This window comes from Oenanthe melanoleuca, chromosome 3 (genome assembly GCF_029582105.1).
Source record: "Oenanthe melanoleuca isolate GR-GAL-2019-014 chromosome 3, OMel1.0, whole genome shotgun sequence".
Taxonomy (NCBI): domain Eukaryota; kingdom Metazoa; phylum Chordata; class Aves; order Passeriformes; family Muscicapidae; genus Oenanthe; species Oenanthe melanoleuca.
This window is the reverse complement of record NC_079336.1, coordinates 68,855,608-68,878,355: the sequence shown is the minus strand read 5'-3', so window position 1 is coordinate 68,878,355 and position 22,748 is coordinate 68,855,608.

Here is a 22,748-nt window from a genome sequence, read left to right as displayed (position 1 = left end):
GATTTTTCCATAACCCATTGGGACACATCGAGGACCTAACAGCCCACCCTCCCACTGAGGTCACGTACCTGCTCTGCTTGCACTTCTGAAGCCACCACTACAGCAGTCTGGAAACATGGGCACCACTAACACAGGCCTAAAGGGATCTCTGGGAGATTCTGCCTTAGAGGCATGATATGAGTTGATATGAGGCCCTTGCTGGTAAAATTATCTTTCTTTCTACTTACCCAGTTCCATCCCTGAACACCGCAGGACAGACAGTACAGTGTCGCTAGTTCACTGACTCTCATGTGCACAGCTCATGCTGCTGTTATTCCATGCCAATGAGTTTCCTGTTGTTCAGCATTTGCTAGTATCTCATCCCACTGTGAGACATGGAGAAATGAGAACACAAAACTACCAAGAGATACATTCCCTGACAATTAAAGAGCACCTCTATTTCAGAGGCATAATATCCACTCAAAGGAGAATATTCCTGGTTTTGAAATGTTTTTTGGTTTTTTTATCTGTCATCTCACTGTGTTTTATCAAACTCCCATGTGTTCTGACTGTACCCCACATTTCTCCTTGTCTCCATACCAATGTCAGGCCTCTGCCAGTCCAGCCACACCAGTGACTACAAAGCCTCTGTAGCAGACTGTTCACCGAGCTGGGCCAGCATGTGGCCAGGGGGTCTGGCATAAATTCTGTTGCATAAACAGGAAAAGATCCAGCAGCTAGAAGAAATGGCATCAAAAACTCACCTGCTCTCACCTGCTCACCAGCACAGTCGCTCCACTGACAGTCTTATCAAGGAAGGTGAATGGTCTCAGTGTTGGCACTGCCTGGGCAGAAGTAGTCTGGCATGCAGAGATTTCAGAGGGTAACTGCATACCTTCCCACCTGCCAGAGCACTGCTGGAAAGATAGCATGGGTAAAAAGACAAAGGAGGTAATCCCAAATAAGCATCCATTCAGGGAGTGTAAAACAAAGAGATAGATTTCTTCAGAGCAAATGAAGCTATTTCAATAAACTGAGCATTATGAATTTAGTTTTGAAGGGAGTTGGAGACAGACACCCAGTTTGGGCAAAGTAAAAGGTTTGGAATCAAATAGCTGGCATCTATTTGAAGTGATGTACACTGGAGAGTATGGGCTGCCAGGAGACACACAGATGTTCTAGATGAGAGTTTTTGATTTATCCAGAATGTGTTTGATGCAAGTGAGAGCAGTTCCTGCAAAATCACAGACTGTGCCTGCATCTAAAAAGACACATGCACACACATACACACATACACACACCTCACTCCAAAGCTAAATTTCCATTGGGAAGGTTCTCTATATAAATCAGAGCAGTCAGCCACCAAAGCTTGGGAACATCCTGATAAACTCCTGCCTATTGAGCTCTACAATGAGAGGAGAAGCAGCTTCCCTGCTTGGGGAATTCCTTCACTGGGCAGATCTGCTGAGGGAAAGGGTGCTTTCCATGACATGTGACCACAGAAAACATCATACACTTTTGTGTGCTAAGTGACTTTACAAAACTTTACAAAATCTGCAGACCACTTAGTTTTTTAGCATCTTGCAAATCCTACAGGAATTTTTCTTGCCCTTTTCATAGTCTTAAATATCTTGGGATGGCCTTCAAAGGTCTCCCTGCAGCCGCAGGTATTTTCACTGATTTTAGCAATGTGTTTAGATAGATTTTTCCCTTTCCGGCAAAATTAGCCAGCCATGCATGTACAGAAAATTCTTCCATAGCTGCACACCTCACAAGCTTATCTAAATAATCCAGTGCACATGCTCAACCACAGTTCTCAAAAGTTTATAACTCAGTCAAATCAAAATGAATTTCTTCTCAAACAAGCAAACACATGCCTACTTCAAGGAAGGCTATTTCCATGTCAGAGTTCATTTTTCAGCTTTCTGCTGATAAAGTTACAAAAATGCTCAAAAAATGTTGTAAGAGTCTATTTAGATCAAGAATTTTTATCTTTTTTTTCCCACTCTCCTGATATTCTGAACTGGCTGAACCAGTTTTGTTCAAGTCTTTCCAAATTATTCACATTTGGACAAAGTCCCAGTCCAGCAGATTTCATCCTGAATCATTTATATTTCAGAGACCACAGAAAACACAGAGGTTCAGAATGGAAAATGCTACATTGATTTAACTCTAGGAAAAGCTGCCTGCTCTATTACAATACATTTGCACACAGATATCTCTTTACCTCAAAAGTCCTAACATGTTTAGTCAGCAAAGAAAAACTGAAAAAAATGCACTTCAATTAAAGGAAGGAATTCAAGAAAAATGTAAGATATTTTAAAATTATTTTTCCAGTGCATTTCAAAAGATAATATTAGCATATTTTAAAAGCAGCATTGCTAGAATGATTCACAGAATATAAATGTTTCTGTTTCAAGCACAGCCCTTTAAACAAAAGAGAGATCAAGCATGTGAGAGTACAAATGGGAGTGAAATTTGCAGAAGGAATCATCAAAACTTTGCCTTTGATCTGCAGTGCAGACACCTAGATGTGAGGGACAAAATTCTGATCTAGTTAGCTAGGATGTAAACCAGAGGGGACATCACTGAACTCATATGAGAGAGGGTACAAAACCAGTCACAACCACGACCAGACTCATTTAGACAACACAAAAGTTGCTCATCCTTTTCTGGAGTTTTATGATCTAGTCAAAGGTGAACAAATCCTTCTGCAGTATGAATGGAAAGCAGTCCTCACCTTCAGGAACAAGTGAGTCAGTCTGTTACTCACGCTGGCAATCTTGCCCTTGCAAAAACAGGAAGGGGGTTTTTCAGACCGGGTCCACAGAAAATAGGTTTAAAAGACTTTAAAAGGCAAAAATATAACTAATCAAGATGTCGAAACCTCTTTGATACATGGAAGCTAAAACGTAAGTGAACCAGTTCATATTACAGTCTTTCAAACCTATGAAGTTATGTCACAAAGTAAATAATTTCTCCTCTCTCGTGAGAAAGGTTACTTATTAGCCTAATGTAGGGTGTTTTATAACACAGATATCACACATTAACATGAAATTTAAAGTACATCTGCAGAGAATAGGTCTCCTAATGTCTTGAAAGCTTGACTCAACCCAAACCCAGTGTGTGTTTGTAGTGCTAGAATCCTGTTTGTAGTGAAAGATCCTGATCCTGAAAACATTTATGCAAATGTTTAACTTCATTCAGCACGTATTCCCATTGGAGTCAGTTGGACTACTCAGACATTTAAAATTATATGCTTATGGCTGAGTACTTGCAGGATTAAAGGTTAAGTGCAGCTAGCAGGTCTGAAAATCTATGTGGGTGTTTTGCAATTCCTCACTGCACAGTGGTAACAATGAGAAACAGACTACCTCCTCAGCTAAAGACTTGGGAGTCAACATGTCCTTTCCCATCTGTTTAGATGCCAAGAACTATGTTTGTTTAATTTTTCAGCAGAGTTTCTGATGCTACCCAGAGTAGGCAGACGTGCTGGCAATAGCATTCAAAAGTGGCTCACTTCCAGAAAATCTTGTTACCCTCCAAGAATGTTTTTTGAACTGTTAAAACCCCAAGCAGCAATATTATACATGCACATTTTACCTTGAAAACAGCGTGTCACCGTGCCTGACCACGGGGTTTGTCAGGCAAGGTACAAATACGTTTGGGCATTGCAGAACTAAAGCTCTCTCATCCTAGACTCTGAATTTGAGAAGGTAGTATCTTCTCTTTTAAAGCACAAAATAATGGCTACTTTCTCTAACAGCACTGCTTTTATGCTGTTTTCACATTAGAGATTGATCAACACATTACATCATGCCATGCAGATATTGTAAACGCTGCACTTTCTCACATGGGTTTGAAGTATCAGCTTAAGCCTTCATGCTTCCAAGGCAAATTATCCATATCTGGAAGCCTTTCCTCTCTTAAGGTTCAACATTCCTTGGAGTCATTCAGTTCTACAAAGAGAGGAAACAGATCCTTTTCCTATGGGTGGTGAAGACAAAGAAAGAACAACTCAGCCTTTTCTCGGCCTCCTGCTAAAGATGGCAGAGGCCAGTACAAATTGCAGTCCTACTGCCAGCTATTCTTCCTGAGTCACTTTGCACATTGGACTGAACTTCAGCAGAACAAAACAAACCTCTTGCAGCATTCTGCAGGCTGCTGATCGAATATCAAAATGTGATATGGCTCAGACATCTCTCTCATAGGAGAGTGATGATAGATGAAAGAGAGAATCAGTGGAGAGAGACTTGCTGAAACAACAACCTCACCTTTGATTGAAGTAATTTGACACCACTTCATTGCAATTATCTAAATTCTGAAGGTCATAGCTGCCAAAAGTGGTAAAGACTGATGATGATGGTCTGAGATGAGGCAGGAAATTCCATCCTTTCCTCTCAAGCAACACTACATAGCAGTAGAGTGCAGTTGTAGTACTGTAAGTCATTTGAGGCTGGGGTAAACACTATGTGCTAATGCATAATACAGAAGTCTATTTTTGTGCAAAAAATGACAAATGTGAACCTATCAGACAATGGTGCTGTAATCTCAGCTGGTACTTTGTCCATTCAAATTTATAATCCAGAGCAGTAAGGCTACATCCAAGAAATTTGAGACTATCTACAATGCAAGTTTGCTACAGCAAAGCATAGAAAATGCAGCTAAGTTGCCCTGCAATCAGATTTGTGCAGCTAAATTACCCTACAATTGAGAAAAATATTTTCCTGAGTCAGTGTTCTATCAGAAGCAGGTTTTGCTCATGCTTTTACATAAAGATTTTCTTAGCCAGTTGCCCCATCATCAGCTCACCACAGGGAATGTCATAGAAAAAAGGGAAAAAAAAAGAAAAACACATAAGGAAGACTGAAGGAGGCATGGTAAGAGGAGAGGTGAGAGTACCAGGAAACAACATAGGCCTTTGACTTCCAAAGCTGCTGCAGCATCTGCAGGGTCTGAATTGAAAAGATTGATAAGTAGTACAGGTCACCCGGTCAGACCCAGATGGCAGGGAGAGCCTGATGTTTAGTGAGTGCTCAGTCTAGGTATTGTAAAGGTTTCTCTTCAGTGACTGTGTATCATTCAGAAGGACAGAGGAGTAAACCTTTCCTTGCTCAATGATATTTTAGTTTCAGCAGGATAGTGAGAAGCATCTTCTTATTTCTTCCCCACTTTCCTCATAGCAGGAGTTAAACGCGCTTTCAGTCTGAGACATGGCAAGCAGGTCTGCAGTTTTCTGGAGAAACATCCTAATCACTGACAATGGCAAGCCACATCAGAAATGCCATCATGAACAGGCTGAATACAGCTCAGATGTCTTTGATTAATTTTTTTAAATATAATTTTTCATCTTCATACTATTACCTCCCACTCAGGTGCACGTAGTGGAACTCGTGCCTCGAAAGTGGTGTGCTGCCCATATCAACCTATTCCCACTGGACACAGAGCAATGTGACAGCAGTGCTGTGCATCCCCAAACACTCCTCTGCACCAGGTGAAGGACACCACTGCCCCCACATCTGCCTTAGCACCTCATCCACTTTCTGCATTACAGCAGTGGGTAAACAAATAAACCCCAGTGATGTATTTTTATCAATGCTATGTATTGTGCTCCTGGATATTGCTCAAGAATATTTTTCACTGTGCAATTAAAAGCAGTATTTTCACACAGCACGTATCATCAATAAATACATTAGTTTGTCATGTTTCTTTTCCATATTTGCCAATTTGTGAAATTTTGTGTTTGGATCCCACAATCATCATAACAAATTACACGGGTCTCTATCACACTCAAGAACATATTTCATATAAGAAGGGAAAGAGATGTTTCTTTCAGATGTTTCTTTCACTTCACTCTCTAGAAGTTACATATTGATTTCTCCCAAGTTTAATCTTTCAGTACTTTGGAACAGACAGTAAATAGGCTCACTTACCACAAGAGATGGAAATTGACCCCATTTGTAACCTTCATGACCAGTTTGGCTTTAAACCTTTATCACCATCCATTAAAATCATGAAAGACACTGTTTCTGAAAATAGGACTGAAAACAACAAACCTGGAGAAATTAATTTTACACTCTTCCTCTTCCAACAGAAGTAGCCAGATCCACCCCCTCCATAATATAACTGAACCACAATGACCTTGGCTCCAGTATCAATCACAAAAAATAATATGAAAGAGAAACTGGGATTTCCCTGCAGAGACCATGTATTTTCCATCCCCTTTGATCTTTCAAGAGTTTCAGGTAGAGGAGCAACTGTTTTCTTCCAAGGAGTAAAACATCAAATAAAGAACTTTGTGTCCTTGTCCTGTGAGCTGAAGGTCTGTGACTTTGTCAGCTGAGGTTAATATCCCTTTTCTTTCCACATTCTGCCAGGATGTTGCTCATTGTTTTCTCTAGCTTTCAAAACTATAGCTGAACTAAGAGACATGCACCTTGGGGAGAGGTGGCCAAATAATGATTTTACTTTTACTTGTAAATTAGATTTTTCCAGCACATAGGGGTGTAAATGAGGCTTTCCCCATGGAAATAACGTTTTTTTCCCTCAGTAATTCACTGTAAGTTCAAGACAGCAATACTTTGTTCAGTTGTAATCTCACACACACTGGTGTAAATTGGGAGTGACTCTGTAGAAGGCCAAGTCATTATAAGAGGTTAAACTGATGTAAGTTGAAAAAAATAATCAGTTTCCCATATGGCTCCTTCTCTTACTGAAAAATGTACAGTGGAGATAAGAAAATATGCAGTGGAGAAGAGAAAAGCACTTCCAGAGTACTGTACTTCAGCATATATGTCTCAACAAATTCTCCTAAAAAGTATCACCACTGGGAACATAGTGCATGAAAATGCTCATGGGGCCACTGTTCCAAAGGCTTGTGTGCAGGAATGGGGGGATGGCAGGGGTGACAAGTGTAAAGAAGGCATAGAAAGAAGGAGAAGGAGAGGGAAAGAGAGAGAGAGAGAGGGAGAAAGAAAAGGAGAGGGAAAGGGAGTGGAAGAGGAATGGGGAAAAGAGGAGAGAATTTCTCTCCATTCAGTGATGTTTGGGGATATATTGCTTGGGTCAGGTAGCCCAGGAATAGGGACCTGAAGATTTTGCACACACACAGCCTCTCACACATCACTTGTTCGGGACAGAAACATCATACATTTTGGGAAATGCTTCCCACTGTGATTCTGGGAATAGAAAACTCTGTGATGCTGAACAATAAAGTACTGTTTCTGGTATCATATCTTTGTAAGCAGCACTTCTACTGTATTCTTCTTTTTTTTGTACTTCTGAGTCATCTCCTCTAGATGGATGTCCCAGGACACTCTTACAGGAACAAATATACTTGAGTGTACTGCCCCATATAAAACATTTACCAGCTATTCTCTGTGTGTCCTTGTTACAGAGGAGCTCACTAAATACTTGCCTAGGGACACAGATGTACCTGCAGAGGTACAGTGTGACAGTGGCAAGACAAATGTGCATACACTATACTGACCTTGGCAGAAATCCTAGCAGTCCACCAGCAGGATCCTGTCTTCAACCCATACAGCCCCTGCCAAGCCTGGCAGTGCCTCACCTAAACCATTATTTGTCTGAGCCGTCTGCCATTTCAGGATCCTGCATGCCACATGCCATGGAGCAGCTGAGGTGTGGAGTTCTTGCTCAGGAGAGGGCAAGAAGCATGGAGGCTTGATGCTACAGACACCAGCACACCTGAAGGCAAGGATCCCATCAGGAAAAGGCCCATGGCATGCACCTTAGCCAGGCACACACCTATACACTGCAGAGAAACATGGTGTTTAAAAAATACCTCCCTGTGCTCCCACGCTTCCCCAGGACACTGTCCAGACACTGGCACAGAATTTCAGCCAGAACCAAAGCAATATGCTCAGTGCTTGGGTGTCATAGTTTTCCCTGCTAGAGGCTGACTGCAATGGGAAGCCTCAGCTCCTGCAGGACCGCCGTTGGCTTGTGTCTTTCTCTTTCCTGCTCCTACTTCAGTTTCACAGTTTTTTCTTTCTTCCTGGCAGGCAGACTTCTTTTAAATACTATAAAGGGCAATGCATTTTCCTGCTTTAATTAATCACATATTTTCTGCCAATAATAGTTAACCTGGCAGCTGGAGGTACCCTGGGTTAGTTCATGGTGCTCTATGTTGGCTTCCCACAATGTTTCCTTGCTGTCAGTGCTGCTTTCTTGGCTAGGTTATCTCCAGGCATACCATGTGCTTGAGTAACAATAACAAACAGGGAAAATGAAACAGTTCATAAGATTATTATTTTAGTTAGATTTTCTGTTCTAAAAGCCAAAAAAACATCAGCAGGCCCAATACACTCAGGAGAGCTGCTTTGTTGTTTTGTTTTGGCTTTTTTTCCCCCAGTCACAAAAACACTGAGTTGTTATACAGTTATATCAAAGAATTTGATAGGACACCAAACAAATTCAGAATCCCACTGATGCTTCAACAGCTCCATTTGATCAGCCATGAGCTCATGTCATTGCTCATGGAGAGAGAGAGGGAGAGGAAAAACAGCGACTTTGTATTTGGAGGACCTGAACAGATTTGGATCTCAAGTGCTTGTCAAGGTCCCTCTGCATATGTCAGTCTATTAGTTCTTGAAAAATTGTACTGTGTCAGTGCACAGGAAAAAAGACCTGAAAGAATGGGCCTCCAAGAGCCAGAAGAACACTGACAGGGTTCCCATACCCCACACCCAAGGAGAAGGAAGCAAGGTCCTTATGGAAACTTGAGGCAGCAGCTAATACATGCTGAGAGGAGTTAGTGTGCTTCTGACATTCTAAGGAATGCAGAACCAAAGAGCATGTGCCTGCAAATATGGGAGAAGTCTGAATTTACCAGGTGTAGAGGTTTCACTTTCCAAGAAAAATAAAGTCGTTATAGAGGAATCTCTCCAGTGAAGACCCTGCTAGGGCTGTGGTTTTATCCTGCCTGCCCCATGATGGGTGACATTATTTAGAGAAAAGTTGGAATAAATAAATCAGCTGAGCCAAGGAGGCTTTTTAGTGTGTAATCAGTTACTCCCTTCCCATGTAAGTCTCTCTGCCAAGGTTTTCCTCTGCTTCCTTGAGAAAAGCCCAGAAGCATTCAGAGTGGTCTTGCCACAAGCAGGGTCTTGATGTATTTGCTGGGAGAGCTGGCAGCCCCAGGCAGCTGGGAACAGCACACACAGAGCTCCCAGGCTCCACCAGAGAGAACTGGCTGCTCAGTCCCTCCCAGTGCTGTTCCATAACTATCTGTGAAATGGACTGTCTCAGCCCACTCAGAGTGGGACAGAGTCCACAGCACAGCTTAGGATCAACGTTTGCACTTGTAACAGGTACTTGTGTGTTGGGACCTCAACTGAGCACCCTACACTGTTCTTAGCCCTACTGGACTGAGATACAAACCAGTAAGGGAAATTCAGTAAAGCAAGCACTGATCCTGTTCCTGTTCTATGGAAAAGAAAGGCAGCATTGGAACAGAGGCTGTTGGCCCAGCACCATTCAGAACCATGAAATCTGTTAGAACCAACCAAAAAAGTGAACAGATATGACTGGAATTTGCTGTACTTTCTGTTCATTGTTCCATTTAGATCTCCAGAAATGAAAACAACCCTACAGAGAAAAAAAAAGACCAAAACCCTTCAAGTGAAGGCAGGATGAATACCTTCTGGAAGCAAAAAATATATTTTGCCAACTGATTACACAGATGGGAAAATCATACAAGCAGTGGCAAGGTTGACAGCAATTTGGGAGAACTGGCAGCATCCCAAAGGCTAAGGAAAGTGTCCTCTTCATCCAATGCTTCTTGACATTTTCTCAGAGACCAAGTTCACAAATTGTACGTTTCTGAGTTCAGACAAAACCTTCCAAGCTTGTCAAGAGTATAGATGCTGCAATTGCCAACCCAGAGGTGTATGTCTTCTCTAGGTGCTGCCGTTTCTTTTCTTTTTTTAAATTTTTTTTCTAGAGATGGCTCTTGTAACATCTTGACTCCTGAGCAAGATGAATTCTGTCACTGTGCCAAGTCTTAGCACTAGGCAATGGAGGGCAAAGATAAGGCTTCAGACGTGTCCCACTTATATGTCAAAATACGGCAACACTGACAAGTACTTTAGTGCTGTACATTCCCTGCATACTAAACTTCTTTCTAGTACTATCTTGTACTGTACAATATGGCTCTTTTTATACTTCAGTTTACCAGCATTTTTTTTTTTCATTTGCAGTTAGGCTGGTAGAGGAAAAAAGCCCTTCACAAAAATTAGGATTGCATTTTCCCAGACTTTACTGAAGTGTGTAGTACATGCAAAGTAGTCACACGAGCTGGGATTAGAAATCCTAGAGCTGAGATATATTCCCACCTTTTTCATCCAGAGTTTAGTTCACTATTTATCTTTGCAAGGTTTAAAAATACTGTTTTATTACCTAGTTCAGTATCTTCTTGCCATTCTCAAAGATGATGGAGTGGAGAGAGCATTTATAAAATTTGCTGATGACACCAAGGTGGGAGTGGATGGAAGTAATTCAGAAGATGGGATCAGAATACAAAATTATCTCAATGTGTTGGAGAAATAGTCTAAAACTATCAAGGCAGAATTTAGTAACAATGCATATGAAACATTGCATGGAGAAATGAAAGATCAAATGCACAAATACAAAATGAGAAATCATAAAACAGTTGGAAGGGCTGGGGGAAAAAAAAATGTGAGAACTAGAATATGACTCAATGCAAATACAAGCAAAGCAGTTAAGTCTCCTAAAAGACAAATCTCATATGAGATGCATTATTACAGGAGTGTCAAATTCAGCTCTTCAATGCATTGGTGAGGAGCCAGCTGTTGTATTGGATCTAGCTCTGGATAGCTTTTTTTAAAAAAAGCATTAAAAATATAAGACATTTAAAGAATATGACCTACTAGAAACATCTTGTACAATTAGGTTGATCACTCAAAAAGCTTCACAGGGAGATTTGTTTGTGGTTTTCCAGTATAGGAAAGACTGTCCAAGAAAGGCAACAATAACTTACATCCTTTGCTCAGCTTTCAGGAAAGAGTCCAGTGGATCTGGCAGAATGGCAGTTAGCTGATGAAGGAAAATCCAGAGCTGCCTAATAGTTCTTAGGGACACTTGGAACTCTGCTCATAGAAAAGTTTAGGAAGAGATCTGACAGTGCTACTGGTGTATTTTATCCCACTTGGAGCAGGGAAATTTTCTCAGTGGTTTCATACAGCTTGTCAACCTTCTCAAACCTATTTTATTGAAAGATCCATCCAGTTCCTTTTTGTTTGCAGCAGCACAGAGTTGAAGCTGAGCTGCAGGTGCTTTTCAGGCACTTCAACACTGGCAGTTACAAATTCAGGATCAGACACCTTTCCTTTCTCATGTTTTTCTTGGACAAGCAGGGATCATTGTTATCATCCAGCTCTGCTCCCTGCTTTCTTATGTGGATTTTCCAGTTGTGGGAGTCCTGTGAAATTTCCATTTCCTTTTCTCTCCCTGGCAAACTGTGCATGCTCACAGCTACATGGCATGAGTAAACTCCAGTGGTCACACATACTCCCTTTCCAGTCACTACTGGATCTTGTTCTAATGTTGGATTCTACTCATAATATTTTCTAGATCACCCTAAATATTTGTCTTCTCCGTAGCTGAAGGCAGAGAAGGTTTGTTCAGGCTTCAGCTGTCCATGAAGACCCTTGCAATTCAATCTCCACCCCAGGATCAACTCTGCAAAGGCAAAGCTTGAGCTGTGGGATGCTGGAAACCCTCCAGCCTGAGCCATGGGCTGCTGGGCAGGAGCTGTGTGACCTGCTGCAAGCCCTGCATCCCTGCCCACCAGGTCCCTGAAAATGAGGAATCCACAGCACTGTTCCAGCTTACAGCCTGCAGGTTGAAGCACAGGGAGTGCCTGTGCTGCAGGAAGATGAAGGTACCATCATCACCTCAGCTGCTCCTGCATTGATGCTGAGGAGCAGTGTGGGCAATGTTTGCTTGGTCTCTGCTCTCCTGCGTGCTGCTGACAGTGCTGTGGTATCAACAAGTGCGAGACAACCTCAAATTACAAGATGCAGTTTATCTGCAGGAGGATGGAGCACCACACAAGCTGATTTGCCTTGTTTCCCACTGTGGCTCTCATTGTTCACAGCCCAAAACCCCCCCGCACTGCAATCAGCTGAATGACAGCCTCAGGCAATTGCACCTTTTTACACTTTCCAAGAAGAGAATTACTTGCATGAAAGCTTCTACATTTTGCTTTACTACCTCTCCACACAGATTTGGTTGTCTGTTGGAGCAGGGGGAGGATATTTTCCAACTGTAATGAAAACACTGCGTGGTGATGCAAGGAAGATCTCCAGTCTGATGACGTGCCTTTATTTTCAGAACACTACTTTTTCCAAAAAAGATATTAAGTCAGAATAAAGGAAGGCTCCTGGTGGGAGTCTTATTTGGCTTCTAATACATCACCAGAAAGAGGTCACTGTATGGATGCACTTATGTGACTCCTAAGGAAATCTCAAGAAAACTTCTGATGAGGTAGATTCACACTCAAATGCAGGGGCTTTTGTGCACACAATTCAGGCCCCACCAAACCTACCCAGAGCTCCTGCCTCTCAGCAGCCATGCTCTGCAGAAACTGAAAAATTTATATTTGTTGCCATAATGTTCTGGAATCAGCCTTTCCACAGTAACACTGATTTTTCTTTTTTTCTCTTGCACATTCTCAGCCATCCAATTCTCCATATACCTCACTGTCTTGCCAGATTCTTATCCCTTCCCTCTCACAGACAGGCCCTTTGCTCTGCAGAACAGCCCTCTGACTTCACTGGTTTAATTGCACTGTCAGCAGATGTTGTGTGTAAGGACAGTAAAGTCTGGTTCTGTTTGCTTTTTGCTTCCTTTCACAGCCTGTGTTTTCCTATCACTAGCTTAAACATGTTATTTTTAACATTTTTTACATGTTTCAGCATCTTCCCTTCTCTTCTTACTTTCACAGATCTTAATGTTTCTATTTCCTTTCTTCCTGTTCCACTATTCTATTTCCCAACTTCCCCTAAGAAAAATGAACACATGGTAAAATACTCTGTTTTTCTCATTGTTTCTCCTTTCCTTCTCTTCCAGTCCTTTCTCTAATTCTAGCCCATCTTCCACTTACATTCCTTATGACACCCGAGGACATGTTTCCTCAATTATTTATGGATTTATTTACTTATATATTTATTGCTTTTGGCTACTGTCCTTACAGAAGCCCTCACATTTTTCACATTTCCCATCAGCTCCCAGTTTTGACTCATGTTCCCTGGAGGTGGGGTAAGTTTCTGTTCTCTCTCCCTCCAGCTATGAGTACACTACAAGCCAGAGTACAATTACAGCTGAAGAAACACCTAGTTTTACACTAGCTCAGTATGAAAAAGAGTAGGACTATAGCAACACAGAGTTTAGCATGGACTGCAAAGTCTGTCCAGGATCTTAATAAATACATGCAGCCTTAGCTGTGGCTCTGCTCATTGCTGTGACAAAAATACAGGGTCCAAGAGAGGTGTAAGCCCATTCTTGCATAGCAAAGTAGCTGTAAGAATTGCAGCAGGGAACTCACAACCTTCGTGAGCAGGGCTTTAGCCACCTGTACATTATCCCAGCCTGTGCTGCTGAATGCTCTGAAAAATGCAGAAACTCTGCTGGGCTTCAAAGGGGGATGTTCCCAGGGCTTTCCCAGGAGACATAGTCCAGTCTGGAAATGGCAGTGGAGATAACTGTTCCCTCCTTCCTTATGTACCTTTCCTCACAGCTCATGATACTGCAGGACATCTCCACCCAGAGTTTGCCAAATGCCCAGGAATACAACCTTTCATCTGCTCCCTGCAGTGCTCTCAGAGCTCTCACGGGAATTTCCTTCTCCTAGGAAAGTGGGACTTTCTGTAGCCCCTCAGTGAGCAGCATTTAGGAGTTCAAGCAGGGAGGAAGCTAATGGAGGTTAACTTTTTGGCTGTGCAGCACCTCACATCACTGGGTGCCCTGACTGTGTGCTATTCATGTCCAGGAGAATTTTGCTTCTGTGTTCAAAGGAATAAGAGAAGCCTTGCAGTGTTTGCTTCCAGTAAGATACTTTTTCTGCATGCAAGAAGAAGTGTAAAAGAAAAAAGGGAAACACAATAAAAGGAAAAGCAGGCTGGTGTGGTTTAGGGACGAGGTACTGGAATTCCCACTGCAGCTGACTTAAGTGCCAGTTTCTCAGCAAGGCTGGTTCCCCGACAGTACAGTTAGCAAATGAAATTAACTTGGTACCTAATGCACCTGTGAAAGCCTTGGATGGCAAGCCCCAAGGACCAGGGAGTGAGAGCCAGACTCTCCAGAGCACACAACATGCCAGTTTAACTTGGCTGGGAGTCAGGCTCTGCGTGCTTTTCTTACACAGTGTACAAAACCCAGCTTGTTGGCAATGCTCGATAAATAAATAGTGATAACAAAATCTGCAGCATAGCCAGAAGGATACCCGGAAATCACTTGTGTGTGGAATCCCTTGGACATGGCACATTGCCTTCAGCACAGGGAAATATACTTCCACTGCAGGCTCAGAGTACAGCAATTGTTACTTTTCAGCAGTTATTCCAGTGTGATAAAAACAATAATCTGTGGGTGTGGTAGGTCAAATAGGATATAAATTACCAGTCAGACTATATTTAGGCCCATAAACCAAAAGGATGATGTTCTGAGAACAATGACTGATTTTTTCTTAATGTACAGTCTGATTAACCATTTTTTTCTTAATGTAGAGTCCTACCTTTGCATCTTGATGACCTGCCAGACTTGTCCATGGTACATCACTTGTTTTTTTGTGATGGAAATAAAAATTCTGGATGAGTGCAGAAGGCACAAAACTGTGTGTTGATGGAACAACATCTATCTAAGAAATTGTCCTTCATCTCATGTTCTTCAAAAGTGAACAACTGCAGTAAAAAAAGGATTTTTAGGTGCGTACTGACTCTCGAAGTTTTTCTTTGGTTCTGCACCATTCTTTAGAGAGTGAGTGCAGGGTACAAAAGAGAAAACTGCAGCAATAAAATACTGTGCAATGGCCAACAGGTAAATAATTCAGCACTATGGACAAGCAGATGAACACCAGCTGTTTCAAGCTGGCATTAAATTAATCTCAAATCGCAATTCAGTGTTTTGGATTGGGAGCTACTTGTCAATTGGCATCTCAGCTATTCCCATCCTGGGACTTTGGAGCATTCAAGAGCCACTGCCTCACTTAATGCTTCCAGAAACATGGAGCAAGGAACTGACCATCCTTCCAGATCAGCTTTGGACCCCCAGCTGTGAGCAGAGCAGCACCAACCACAAGACATCCCCACAAATGCACCCAGGCAGATGAGCTCTGCCCTGGGCCAGCAGGACCCCTGAGCCACTTTCAAGGGTGAAATTGATGACTTGCAGTTGTAATGGACTCAAGCTTGCCTTCTATAGATAAGGAATTGTCTGGATTCCCACAGAATTCCATTGGAAGTAGGACAAAACCACAGGATCATGTTGTCCCTGCTGTGATGATAAGAAAATATTGTGTGATTGTTATTAATACTATAGAAGAAGAATCATACAAGCTGTCATAAAAGCACCAAGGGAAAAATCTCTAAATCAAATACATTAAAATCATATTTAAGACATATCACCAAGTGCAAGAAGAAAACTTAAAAGGAAGAAGTTGAGAAATGAAGAGAAGGATTAGAAATTATAAGATGCTTGTGTTCTGGGCACAAGTAGCACAGTTATATTCTTTAGAAGTTGCAATTAGGAAATACTGAAACCATGTGATTAGCATCTAGTAAACATTTACTCAAAGCAGTTGACCAGTACTTCACAAACAACATGAGATTTGCAGAAGATGAAATGGTATTTTTATGAATGAGTTACTGAAGTTTATTCTGGGTATAGCAGAGAGCAAGAAGAAAGCACAAAAGCCATCTGCTGAGATGGAAAATCACTCATTTTCCCTTCTTGAATTCCGTCACTACAGAGAGAGGAATACTTCTCCCCTGCTGAGGTTCTTCAGGTGATTTCTCACCTGTTCATGCTGCTCACATAAGAGCCAGAGGCCACAATATATTGATAGGTCTGGACCAGATGACATGTGTCTCAGAAATTGAGCTTCCACATCTGCAGTTAAAAAAAGCCACTCAGCCAATGTCTGGCAGAGGGAACAAACTTGGGATCTTCTGTATGATTTTTTTTTTCTTTCCAAAAACCCAGGCACCAGCAGAGAAGGTGTCTCATATAACCCACTCCTCAGAGATGAGTCCTTCTATTTCTGGGGTTTGCCATGGCTGGAAAACAGGGCATACCTGATATGTGTCATGGACACATCCTTCCAGTCCTGGAGGACTGTGTGGGTGAAAGAAAGTTGTGCTGAAAGAAAGTTGGATCTAGAGATTGTGATACTTGGATTTTCAGTGTGGTGTGCATTTTGAGGAGGAAGAAAATGAAAAACAGCTCCAGGTTTAGATAAAATGGACTGGAAAAAAAATAGAAATTTTGTGAAATGAATAACAGCCTACCCACAATTAATTTCCATGAAATATTTTGTTTTATCTGAAGTAGTTTGTTTCCATCTCAAATGATGTTGCATAACTAATAATAATAATATTCCCAGGATTTTCCTAAACAAACCAAAATCATGAATACTGGTCCTCAAAAAGCTGCACCTCTTCATACAGGAAACTACTCTTACCCTCTGAGCATCACATAGAGGCTTATAACACATTCTTACTGGGGGCTGCAGAGATGGTTGCCAAATTCTTCCCTGTTCTGTCCTGTATGAGCAGTTACTGACTTTTCAGGGAGTGGCATTCAAATAGCTCTCTCAAACAAACATTTAATTCAAAGGTACTTAAAATATGACTCAGATCCCTTGCTGTGATGTTCTAGATGTAGTTTCCAACAGCAAAATTGTCATTGTTCCTACCAGCCTTCTGACAGTCTGCAGTGAAGATTCTTCTGTCTGAATTGGCTGGCTTTGAACCCCATTATTTGCACCACAGCAATAACAAACACTGTATTTTCAGTGTCATCCCATCACAAGAAAAAAATACAAGATTCTCAGTACTGCAATAGTACTGATATACATCTACATTTTAGGCAAATTTGCACAGTACTTCCAGAACTGAATTTCAGGTCTTGGTATGCTTCCAGATCACTGTGTCTCTTCTGGCATTCACCAAAGTACTACACTGTACTGACAGTCTGCCATGTCATAGTGGTAAAATACTCTAATACAGAGTTTTAAATACTTACAAATATATTTACAAATGTTGTATATATGTAAATAAATAAATATATGTAAATATCTGTAAAAATATTTACAAATCAAAACCTTCAAGAAGAAGCAAAAAAAAAGTAAACTTTCCTTGTTCTGATTTTGCTTAAGATTTACTGCATCTGGAGACAATGTGGGCAGAAGAATGTGGGTTTGTTCCTGGTGCTGCCTTCAGCTGCAGGAATGTGCTCGGGGCGTGTGAAGTGATGGAGTTGAGCATGAGCCAGCACCAGCACCAGCAGGCTTCTGGCTCTCACTCCCCTGCTGAAGCCACCAAATGCCTCTGCTGACATGGACACAGAGAGGTTTTCACAGGAAAATCTTCAGGGATTTCAGAGAAGTAGGTTACTGCCTCATGTCTGCCTCCAGTCAACACTTGCTCCAGATGTCCTTAAACTTGGTTATCTCTCCAGCCACCTTGGGCATGGAAGATAGTCATGTTCTGGGCTTGTTGATATGGGGACATCCAGAAGAATTAAATTGATTTATCTTTGGAAGGGGATTAGGTGGTGACACATAATCAGCAGCAGATTAAACGCTCTCATTCAGAAATGGAGAGCCCCTAATTCAGTTTATCTTAATTCACTCTGGAAGGGAGTTAGGGCTGTGACTGAAGCATAGGGAAGGCAGGCCTGGGCACAGCTGCTGCTGTGCTCCCACAGCTCTCCCTCAGCCATTTGGCAGGGGCTGCCAGCCCACCCAAAGTGTTGGGAAAGGAGGGGTGGGACAAAGTGAGCCTCCACTCCTTCCTCACCCACATAGTTCACAGCCCATGTCTCAGGGCACCAGGTCCTGAGTAAATGACTTGGGGTCTCAGCAGTCCCCACATCACTGCATACCCTGGCCTGGCTGATGAGTTCCCAGACACATCTTCAGAAATCCCCCTTTCTCCATCCTCCTCAGATATTTCAAGAACTGAAGTTCTGGCAGGGTCAGATAAGAGCCCAGCTGACTGATTAATCTGATGCTGAGAATGGCTTTTGAAAGTTTGCCAGTAAAATAATGATACCAAAACAGGGTGACAAACCCTGCAACCTATTTAGGTACTAGCTAACACTGCTGCACGGTGGACTCCTGCTCATCTTTAATAGGCATTTTCCAGATGATTAACATCTGTTCTTAAAACTCAAGCTGTTGTGTGTTATTTACTCCATACTACATACAGTAAAAGAAGACAGGAGTGAGGGAGTCAGTCTCTTTATCAGATCTTGGTATAGCAGACACATGGCTTTATCCCAAGTGGAGGCAGCCAAGGATGCAGGAAGGGAAGAGGTCTCTTGGGACCTACCCTGGTAGCCATAAGAGCATGTCCTACGTGAGCATGCATCAACACTAAAAGCTGCTAAACACTAAAACTGCTAAAGCAGTTTCTCTTTCCCATTTGAAATCCCAGCATCTGTGATAAGTAACCTCTTTAGCCCAGCTGATGCTGATGAAATGTCATGCAGAAGGTGGCTCACAGTCTGGTACATGCTCTCTCACAAACTACAGTTTGCTTTCTTTTAAGGTCACAGTTTGGGCTTGCTTTATCAGTACCAAAAATCGGCTGCTTTGCTTTCAGACACCTGCTCAAGCTCCCAGCATAAAAGCAGGTCCCTCCCCTGACTTGCCTATTCCAGATGCTCATAGTGATGCATTACACTGAATAATGGCAACTTTAAAAGGATTGGAATCTCTTCAGACTTCAATTGACCTTAAATATAGGTTCTGTTTCTAAAATCCCTTCCTCAGCAAAAGTGGATGTCTGGGAGAATGGGTAATGGAATATGGAGCACTGCTGCCTCACCCTGTGCTTGGCAATTACCAGAAATTGTTGCAGTTTGACAGCAACTTCTCTGTGATTGTCCACCTCTAGCAGTGATGGTCCTGAGTCCATAATTTCTACTAGCATGCCATTAGATAACTGGAAATGTTCCTCTCTGTGATGGCAGCTCACCCAAACAAATCAGCATTGAACACAGATCATTGTAAGCTTTTACAGCCTGGGAACTCATAGTTTGTTACTAGGCAAGTTTTTATTCATACAGATCCCAGTTAGACTCACACAGGGAAATACAACCACCATAACCATTTGCAGATTATTCCTGTGACATGAATTCTCACATCTGCTAGCAGTAAAATTCCTCTCAGAAAGATGGAGCATGAACAGGTGACCATCTGATAGCATTGTTTGGGGTGGTCTTATGCTTTTGTGATCTGTAACTATCTCCCATGTAAGTAAATGCAACCTTTGTGTAGCTGTACACAAACATTCACACAAACTAACACACCCCCACACATACACACCCCCCCATACACACACCCCACACACACTCTTCTGTGGCTGAATTTGAGAGCTCAGATATGCAACCTGTTTGTTTAATTTGGTAAATCTGAAAAGAATAAGTATATGACAAAAGTGTAGTAAGAAAAAATAATCATAATCAGCCTATTCAAAATGCTGTACACTCTTTCTAAACATATATAGAATGCTTAGACAGAAAAATGCATACATATATGTGTAGAGACAGACAGGAAGATATCATTTTTGCACATGTGTGTACACACATATTTGCACATATATAGAATATTTCAAAACTAGAAAGGAGATTTAGTCCCACAGCTCCTTGATGCTAACCCCTACTGTATGTCTATCTGCATACACACATGTGCACACTCTGCTGGGACTGTAAAAGCCATCTGCACTGGCACTGCGTAGCAGTTTTAGTCACATTTCCCAAGGATAAAAAATTATTGAAGAATCCATTCTCCTTCCACCTGCTTGCTCTCCTTGCAACCTCAAACATTTCTGGCAGCTCCAAGCTTACCTGGAAATGGCTAGATTCTTACAGAATTCACAATAATATGCATCGAGACACAGGAGAAAGCCTCAATCTTTGTGACTGAGGCAAAGGATGTGGTATGAACTTACCTTCAGTTTAGCCCAGAGAATCTGCAAGAGACAGCAAATTTGACAGTCTAGAAATCTGAGGAAAATTAGATGGGAACTTTTATTCAAGAACCAGACCCAAAACAATGGGAAATCTGATTTCATTGGTTCCAGTGCTCATGGTACTCCTTTGTTTCTGTTGATCTAAAGGAGGGTTTTCCTTTATCCATTTCTAAATTGGATCTTCGGCAAACACACTCATTCTGTACAATTCTGCTTTGATCTCTGTTTGTTAAGGTGCTGAATGACTCATTTGCAGATATATTGTTTCAAATTTTGGGTGAGTGATTTATACTTCTGACAGAAGGAACTAGACAAGAACTTAACTGATGGGGGGTGGGGGGTGGAAAAGGTCCAAGTACCAGCAGCTGGAGAGAACTTAAACATTACAAAAATTTCCAGTCTCTGGTTTTCATGTTCTAGATCCTCAACTTTACTCCCTTCCCAAAAACATAGAGCAGGGTGAAAATTATGCACAACTTAGCAAAATTTGCCCTCCAAGAATGGAAAGGGAAGTTTCCAGCCCGCACAAATTAGTGGGAGAGTCTCAGCTGAATCAGAGGTTTGTGTTTCCTGGAGGTTGTTCCAGGCAATGATGGGGAGAAGGTGGTTTCATGTTTCCCAAACCTTCTCAGGCTTGGGACCAAAACCCAGGCCAAGCTGGGGCAGTGTGAATTGGCTCCTGCACAGCACTTTCCATATCCCATACTCCTGGAGGCACAGAGGTAGGAGCTCAGGGACTTGAATACAGCCAGAGGCTCTGATTGTGGATCTCTAAATTTGCTCAGACTGAGTTACCTGGACCTCCAAAGACCACTCCTGGCAAAGGAAATTGTACACTTCCACACTGCATAAACATAGCCATACTGAGGGTTTTGCACGTGATGGCAAGATAGAGCTCATTGGGATTCAAATCATTTCGTTCCCATTAATCATGTTAATAATTGAAAACATATGTTCAGCTTGAAAGCACAGCAAGAGAGGCAACCCTGCATGGAAGTGCACTGTTATCCAATTCTAATAGTACTCATTAACATATCTTTGCCAAGCTCAAAGAGAAAACCCTCCCACCAAAATCAGGTGCAGTATTTGCTGTCAACTTCACGTGTTCCAACCAGACAAAACCCTTCCACAGACACTTGTTTCAGCTTAGAAAGTCTTTTTCAGTTAAGTCTGTCCCTTCTCCCAGAGTGTAAACACAGTTCTGGTGCCAAGCTCTCCTAAACTGTTTGTGATCTACTTGAACAGAAAAGCATTCAGGCAAGACTACTGACTGCAGGGCTGGTTTGGCCACGGTCTGTGCCTCCCTCCCCAGCAGCTCTGCCACAGGGACAGGTGCTACCCACAGCCCTGCCACCACATTTCATCCTGATGCTGGGCTGGGGCCCCTCAGGAAGACCTTCAGGTTTCCAACACCAAAAATAGCCCAAACAAGCTTAAATATTCACAGGCATTGATATTGCCCTCTCATTGCTCCCATTAAAGTGAAGACAATGTTCCCATTATAAACTTGCTTTGGCAGAGCTTGCATGATGGAATCATTAAAATTAATTCCAGGTGAAAATCTGCAAACGCAAATTCTAACCAGAGCAGTGTATTTCAGAGGAAACCTCACTGCCTGTAGGCAGATAATATTCTTAACTCAACATCTCAGCCTTTTCCAGCTCCTGAAACTAAATGGGAGAACTTCTGCTTTCAACAAGGCAAAGCTGGGCTCTTCTTGGGCCTGGACACACTATCAAGTTACCATTGCAGCTCCAGAAACCACAGTAAGCTCATTGTGTGCTTGAGCCCTGAGGGTGGGATGAAGAAAAGAGAGTAAGTTTGGATACAGGTGGAAGAAAGGATGGATGTTTTTTTCTTTTCAGATGCACTTATTCTCCCAATGTGCATATAAATCACTTCTGCTGCTATTAGTAACAGCAAAAAAATAAGCCTCTTTCAAAATGAGTTTTGCAATCCTGTAACAGGAAGGCAGGAGAGAGGGAAAAATAAGAGAGAAAAAAAATTTAACAGCAAGCCTTGTTTAAATATTAATAATATGGTTTACACAGACTTCAAAATCCTGACAAACACTCTGGTTTAGATTGCACACTTAGTTCTCATCATCCCTTTTCTCCTCCTACACCCTTTCTCCACTGATCCATAAACTCATCACAAGCAAATTCCTCCTACCTGGATAGAAATGCTCAGATGCTACCTACATTTGTGCTGTTCCTTACTCAAAGGAGCACAGTGCCATGCAGGGAAGTGCTGGACGAGGAAACAAAGGGTGATGAGGGTCACAAATGAGACATCCAACCAATGCCACTGCTGGAAACAGGAACCAGGGCAAGTTGGATCCCATGGCTGACCTGCTAGGGCTGTTCATATGCAAAGGTGGGTCTGAGGCTCCACCAGAGCAGAGGGGATCTCCTGACATTGTTTTCCTGCCTCCTGCCAAATGACTCCCCCCAGCAGGTACTGCCAAAAGCAATGCCTGTTTCTGAGCTGTACAGCAGCAGGAACATGGAGAGTAAGTCTGGATCCTACTGTTAT